Here is a 6280-nt window from a genome sequence, read left to right on the forward strand (position 1 = left end):
TGAATGACGTGTAGGATAAATTCTTGATTTACCTTGATATTTCTTATTAGTTAAACTTTTTGCAAAATCACAATTAGACAACAACAAAGATGAACTTGGGTCTGTTTATTATTTTAAAGAAAATTTATTTCTCCATCTTATTCCTAATAACACTGCAACTAAATTCATATTATGCTACGAAATAAATTTTTTACTCGCAAGAAGTAAAATATGCAACTTTAACTAAAATTTCATCTAAACAAATTTTATTGCCGTACAACATAGATGACAATTATAGCCTTCAAACAAAAATAGAGTAATTGGTGAACGGGATAGAAATTCTAGTGTTCATCCATAATATACAACCACTACCTAAATTATGACCTAAAAATTTGAAAACATAAGTTGTAGTTGAAAATTACATAAAACAATCCCCTAAATCCAAGAACTCGTGTCCAATTAATAAATCCTAAAGATAGTAGCTAACATAGAGTAATAAGCTCCACATGAAGTAATTTAAAGTTCCAGTTACTTAACTAAAGTTTATCTGTCTTTAATGAAGCATGAGTTGCACTTAAGTTCATGAAATTTTTATAGACTCCAACTCTTAGTACTATTAATGCAATTATGTTTCATATGAGTTTGTCATAAATGAAACTAAGGTATGATTCTCGCTTAGGGTGAGAGAGGTCCCAAGTTCAATTCTTGGAATGCTCCTATGTTCATTCATCAAAAGATGAGCCTAAAAAATGGAACCATCAAATTTTTACACTACTTCTATTCTTTTTTCTTCTCTTCTCTACATTAATTATCTTTCTATAATTACAGTAATTATCTTTCTACAGTCATAACTTTTATTCTTTAGAACATAACTTTTATTCTTTTTACACTACTTCTATTATTTTTTCTTCTCTTCTCTACATTAATTATTTTTCTATAGTAATTATCTTTTTACACTACTTCTATTCTTTTTTCTTAGTAATTATCTTTTTTAGAATATAACTTTTATTCTTTTTACACTACTTCTATTCTTTTTTCTTCTCTCTACAGTAATTTTTTTTCTCTACAGTAATTATCTTTCTACAGTAATTATCTTTTTACACTACTTCTATTCTTTTTTCTTCTCTCTATAGTAATTATCGTAAACCCTATGTAAATAATTTAACAGCGGTCTAGATTTAAAAGATATAATAATAATTGCTCATGGATTTCATTAACAAAGAAAATAAATGAAATAATGATGATACATTCCATAAACAACTTAATATATGGTCCATTATAAGGGCATTTGGTGTAGTGGTATGATTCTTGCATTAGGTGCAAGAAGTCTCGAGTTCAACACAAAACAACATGAACCACAAATTCTGTACAAGAATAGCTGAGACATCTAACATGCAGCCACAGGCAACCCTTGGCCAATATCTCTATCAACCAGCTTTTACTTGATGTTTTCTTGGTCGGAATAATAACGTTGACAAGAGCCTTACTCTGTATCCATAGGAGCAATTGGATCCTATATGGTATTATTTCTGCGTCACCAAGCATTTGAGTGATCACTGACAAGAGCCTTTGCAGGTCAAATAAACCCGAGTGAACATGCCATTTTGCTATTTGTAGAATTCAACTGAATTCAACTAGCTCAAGTTGAGCTGTATGACATCAATCCCTGACTATTTGGGCTCTAGAATGTTGGATATGAAGGCTGACGATTTATAGTAAAAATCTGATAGAGAAATATATATTAAATAATTATATATAGTAGGCGGTTACATATAGTGAAGCTATATATAATAAACTGAAATCATATGTATACCCATTAGTCAGTGCTTCCTAAATGTATATTTCTCATTCTCCATATCCTCTCTTTGCATACCTGAATTCATTAATACAAAATCATTAGTCAATATTTCTTCTTACATTTTCTCTATCATGTTCTTTGTGTTCATTTAGATCAAGTGTGTGCGCTGTTGTGTGATTCTAATAACTAGTATCAGAGCGAGGAGAGATTCACCACGATCTGTGAAGATGGAAAGTTCAAAGAATAGAATTGAAAAGTTTGATGGATTCGATATCAGTTTCTAGAAGATGCAAATTGAAGATTATCTATACGAGAAAAATATTCAGGAACCCATTTTGGGGGTGAAGCTGGATACCATGACCACAGAGGAGTGGAAGCTCAAGGATTGTCATGCCGTAGGGTTAATCTGGTTGCCGTAGGGTTATTGAGTAGGAGGTCCCAAGTTCAATTCTTGGAATGGCCCCTATGTTCATTCATCAAAAGATTTGCCTCAGAGAAAGTATAAGTGCTACAAGTTAGTGTACATCATTTAGTTAATGATAATGCTCTTTACTCCACGATATATGTGTCAAATGGAACTATCAAATTTTTACACTACTTCTAATTATCTTTTTTAGAACATAACTTTTATTCTTTTTATACTACTTCTATTCTTTTTTCTTATCTTTTTAGAACATAACTTTTATTCTTTTTATACTACTTCTATTCTTTTTTCTTCTCTCAGCAGTAATTATCTTTTTACACTATTATTCTTTTTTTCTTCTCTCATACTACTTTTTCTTCTCTCTACAGTAATTTTTCTTCTCTCTACTGCTTCTATTCGTTTTAATTATCTTTCTACAGTAAATGCTCTTTTAATACTTGTGAACTATCGTGTCTCAAATGAAACTATCAAATTTTTACCCTACTTCTAATTATCTTTTTTAGAACATAACTTTGATTCTTTTTACACTACTTCTATTCTTTTTTCTTCTCTCTGCCGTAATTATCTTTTTACACTACTATTCTTTTTTCTTCTCTCTACAGTAATTATCTTTTTATACTACTATTCTTTTTTCTTCTCTCTACAGTAATTTTTCTTCTCTCTACTGCTTCTATTCGTTTTTCTTTTCTCTACAGTAATTATCTTTCTACAGTAAATGCTCTTTTAATACTTGTGTACTCCACGATATATGTCTCAAATGAAACTATCAAATTTTTACCCTACTTCTAATTATCTTTTTTAGAACATAACTTTGATTCTTTTTACACTACTTCTATTCTTTTTTCTTCTCTCTGCCGTAATTATCTTTTTACACTACTATTCTTTTTTCTTCTCTCTACAGTAATTATCTTTTTATACTACTATTCTTTTTTCTTCTCTCTACAGTAATTTTTCTTCTCTCTACTGCTTCTATTCGTTTTTCTTTTCTCTACAGTAATTATCTTTCTACAGTAAATGCTCTTTTAATACTTGTGTACTCCACGATATATGTCTCAAATGAAACTATCAAATTTTTACCCTACTTCTAATTATCTTTTTTAGAACATAACTTTGATTTTTTTTACACTACTTCTATTCTTTTTCTTCTCTATACAGTAATTATCTTTTTACACTACTATTCTTTTTTCTTCTCTCTACAGCAATTTTTCTTCTCTCTACTACTTCTATTCGTTTTTCTTTTCTCTACAGTAATTATCTTTCTACAGTAAATGCTCTTTTAATACTTGTGTACTCCACGATATATGTCTCAAATGAAACTATCAAATTTTTACCCTACTTTTAATTATCTTTTTTAGAACATAACTTTGATTCTTTTTACACTACTTCTATTCTTTTTTCTTCTCTATACAGTAATTATCTTTTTACACTACTATTCTTTTTTCTTCTCTCTACAGCAATTTTTCTTCTCTCTACTACTTCTATTCGTTTTTCTTTTCTCTACAGTAATTATCTTTCTACAGTAAATGCTCTTTTAATACTTGTGTACTCCACGATATATGTCTCAAATGAAACTATCAAATTTTTACCCTACTTTTAATTATCTTTTTTAGAACATAACTTTGATTCTTTTTACACTACTTCTATTCTTTTTTCTTCTCTATACAGTAATTATCTTTTTACACTACTATTCTTTTTTCTTCTCTCTACAGTAATTTTTCTTCTCTCTACTACTTCTATTCGTTTTTCTTCTCTCTATAGTAATTATTTTTCTATAGTAAATGCTCTTTTAATACTTGTGTACTCCACGATATATGTCTTAAATGGAACTATCAAATTTTTACACTACTTCTAATTATCTTTTTTAGAACATAACTTTGATTCTTTTTACACTACTTCTATTCTTTTTTCTTCTCTGTAATTATCTTTTTACACTACTTCTATTCTTTTTTCTTCTCTCTACAGTAATTTTTCTTCTCTCTACTACTTCTATTCGTTTTTCTTCTCTCTACAGTAATTATCTTTCTACAGTAAATGCTTTTTTAATACTTGTGTACTCCACGATATATGTCTCAAATGGAACTATCAAATTTTTACACTACTTCTATTTTTTTTCTTTTCTCTACCGTAATTATATCTTTTTTATCATAACTTTTATTCTTTTTACATTACTTCTATTCTTTTTTCTTCTCTCTCTACATTAATTATCTTTCTACAGTAATTATCTTTTTACACTACTTCTATTCTTTTTTCTTCTCTCTACAGTAATTATCATCTTTCTACAGTAATTATCTTTTTACACTACTTCTATTCTTTTTTCTTCTCTCTACAGTAATTATCTTTCTACAGTAATTATCTTTTTACACTACTTCTATTCTTTTTTCTTCTCTCTACAGTAATTATCGTAAACCCTATGTAAATAATTTAACAGCGGTCTAGATCTAAAAGATATAATAATAATTGCTCATGGATTTCATTAACAAAATAATAAATGAATAATGATGATACATAACAGAAACAACTTAATATATGGTCCATTATAAGGGCATTTGGTTTAGTGGTATGATTCTTGCTTTGGGTGCAAGAGGTCTCAAGTTCAATTCTCGGAATGCCCCGACAAAAAACAAAAAAAAAAAATAGTTATCAATGGGCCTAACCTAAAGGAATGCGTGTGCATTGCTCAACTTATATAAATTTCATATATAGACTAGCAACTAAGAATTATAGATCCACTACAATGGTATTTGATCAAAGTGGTATGATTATTGTTTTGGGTGTGAGAGGTTTCAAGTTCGATTCTCAAAATGCCCCCAACAATATTATATCAAAATGAATTAAGCAAGATGATATGATTTAAAATGTGAATTTTAAACATTGAACCAAGAACATGAGAATAGAGAATGAAACATATTCTTGGAAGAATAAAGATCATCTCGAGCCCGACTTCAAAAAGAGCATTACACAAATTGTTCGATTGTATTCTTTCTAGGAACTTTTCATAACCAATGAAGAAGTTTAAGAGAGCCCAATGAAGAAGTTTAAGAGAGCCATACGTTCAAATCCTGTCACCTTGATAAGTGCAAAGCCCCATAGCCTATCCATGGTCACGAAGGCAGTCTCCTTTTCTATCAACACATAGAATTGTAATTCTTTTATCTTTTGAAACCCCTTCCCTTATCAGTCATCAGACAGGTTTTTTGTATCATATATCGAGATAATTATTATGAAAAAGCTATTCCACTAGTGTGACTTACATACCCTTTCTTTGTAGTATCAGTAATGCTATTTGAATAGCTTGAAGTCATCATAGCCTCTCCACCGGTTTTGAAGACTCCTTCAGCATCAATGTGCTCTAATGAAAGAGATCAGACCATTTCCTGAACCAGAATCGGGCACAAAACGCCGAGGAGAAAGTCGAAAGCGAGCTCTTTTCGCGTATACGCAATCTCGAAACCCAATTAGCTCACAGACTGTCTCCTCAACCCTGGTGAGTATGAGTGCTTGGTAAGAAAGAATATTGAATGAGAAAGACATTCGATTACGGCAACATTCACAACTACCAAAGTGCACTAAACCTAGTAAAGATCTTCGACCTAACGATAATGGAACTTCAAGCCCATTTAATCAATCCGCTTTGTACCTTATTGTTGACCGAATCAGATGCACGCTAGGCCTAAATTGTCTCTCAGTCATCCAGAGAGGAAAGGAAGATTAGATCCGAAGTTTACGAATCGAAGAGAAAGTGGATATGAGTTCTACACGCTTTCATTTTCAAAAGCTTCGCTTGCCTACAGTACTTTATTCAGGATCTGAATTCCTTGATCATTTCCTTGGCGGATAACACAAATGAAATCGTTTGTGTGAATGTTTGCTGAATCCACCACACCTAAATGGTGTGAAATTTATCTTATTTATAATCAAATAAATTACAAGGATATGGAAATAGTAATAAATGGAAATAACAATAAATGGAAAGATACCTATGGTAATAAGGCAAATATTAGATATTTGTCTTATAATAAAATATCAAATATAATATATATGGTAAACTATAATTTATTACTAAATATCCTTAACAGTTT

At 30.1% G+C, this 6280-nt stretch overlaps 1 non-coding gene across 1 annotated transcript; it reads left to right on the forward strand.

The window, feature by feature from the left end:
• The first annotated feature begins 4741 nt into the window (after positions 1 to 4741).
• On the forward strand, positions 4742 to 4813 carry TRNAP-UGG. The gene has a single exon. It is a non-coding gene; the product is annotated as a tRNA-Pro (tRNA).
• The last annotated feature ends 1467 nt before the right edge of the window (positions 4814 to 6280 follow it).

The sequence above is a fragment of the Cucurbita moschata genome, unplaced genomic scaffold, assembly GCF_002738365.1.
Source record: "Cucurbita moschata cultivar Rifu unplaced genomic scaffold, Cmos_1.0 Cmo_Scf00102, whole genome shotgun sequence".
Taxonomy (NCBI): domain Eukaryota; kingdom Viridiplantae; phylum Streptophyta; class Magnoliopsida; order Cucurbitales; family Cucurbitaceae; genus Cucurbita; species Cucurbita moschata.